Source organism: Mandrillus leucophaeus, unplaced genomic scaffold, assembly GCF_000951045.1.
Source record: "Mandrillus leucophaeus isolate KB7577 unplaced genomic scaffold, Mleu.le_1.0 Scaffold10, whole genome shotgun sequence".
Lineage (NCBI taxonomy): Eukaryota > Metazoa > Chordata > Mammalia > Primates > Cercopithecidae > Mandrillus > Mandrillus leucophaeus.
The window spans coordinates 5,189,303-5,191,031 of record NW_012098098.1 but is presented as its reverse complement, the minus strand read 5'-3'; positions in this window follow the sequence as shown (position 1 = coordinate 5,191,031).

Below are 1,729 nucleotides of genomic sequence, written 5' to 3'. Positions count from 1 at the left end.
AAAAAATAAAAAGCTATAGTAATTAAGATAATGTGGTACCTGTCAGAGAAGGACAAATCAACCAATGAAAAACGATAGCGTGTCTAGAAGCTTCCATACATTAGTGATCCCTGAGTCATGCTGTAGGGAATGGATGGGCTTTTCTGTGAATAGTTTTGGATAATTTGGATATCTATCTATCTATTGATTGATTGACCAATTCATCTGTCGATCCACGGGGTCTCACTATGTTGCCCAGATTGGTCTTGAACTCCTGGGCTCCAACAGTTCTCCTGCCTTGACTTCCCAAAGTACTGGGATTACAGGCATAAGTCACCCCACCCAGCCAACTGGATATCCAAATGGGGAACCATGAATCTTTTTTCTCACCATACCTCACACCCCTACCTCACAGCACACACAAAAATTAATTTCTGACAGATCATAGATCTAAACAGGAAAAGTAAAACAACAAAGCTCCTAAAAAATAACATAGGAGCTGGGCATGATGGCTCGCACCTGTAAACCCAGCGCTTTGGGAGGGCGAGGCGGTTGGATCACCTGAGGTCGGGAGTTCCAGACCAGCCTGACCAACATGGAGAAACCCCGTCTCTACTAAAAATACAAAAGTAGCTGGGTGTGGTGGCATATGCCTGTAATCCCAGCTACTCGGGAGGCTGAGGCAGGAGAATCACTTAAACCTGGGAGGCAGAGGTTGCAGTGAGCCAAGATCACGCCATTGCACTCCAGCCTGGGCAACAAGAGCGAAACTTCGTCTGAAAAAAAAAAAAAAGACTTGATCCAGAACTCAGTGATGGGTCTGAGCGTGGCTTTTCTGTCTTTCTTTCATGATGTTGTCTCTGTCTTGGCAAGCTCATTCCTTTGGTGGAAACAGAGCTACCACTGGTGCCAGGACGGTTTCCATTAATTTATGTAACATTTATTGAGCGCCAATTATGTGGCAGGCTCTATTCTAGACTCTGGGGACAGAACCTAGACTGCCTCAGGTCTGAAGAGCCTTTGCCTGCGGAGCTCACACTCTGATGAAAGGAGGTGGACAATGATGCATAAACACAGAAAGTCTGGGGTGGCAAGTCACAGGGAGAGGACATGGCTGGGTGGGGAGGTCTCTTCTACAGGGGCCATTTGGGCAGAGACCGAGGGAGGAGTGAACCACATGGCTACATGAGGGCAGAAAATTCCAGGTAGAGGCTGGAGGCAGGAGTGCCCTTCGGGTGTTCAAGGTACAGCCAGAGGGTGAGGGCAGCCAAATGCAGGGGTGAGGAGAGAGGCATGGGAGGCAAGGGTGGTTACTGGGGCACCACAGGCTGGGTGGAGACTTTGGAGCTGCTGCTGGGTTCTGAGCAAAGGGCATTTTTAGTGGGGAGGCTACGTTTGGCTGTGCTGCTAAAGAGTTTTCCAAAGTGGTCGTTCCTGTCCTTGCCACTGGGTCACTGTGTGCATTCTGGAGGTTGTGCCCAGGTGTCTCCTGTGGATTTCATTTACATTTCCCTAATGATTAACCATGATGAGCATTTTGTGCAGATTCATTGGCCATCTGCATCTCCTCTTTCACCAGATACCTACTTGAGACATTTGCCCATTTTTCTCTTGGGATGTCTGTGGTTTTCTTACTGATTTTTTAGGAGTTCTTTATATATTCCAATTATAAGGCCTTTGCCCATTTTACAAATCTCTTCTCCCACTCTGGGGCTGCCTTTCACCCTTTTTCTTTTTTTTTTTTTTTTTT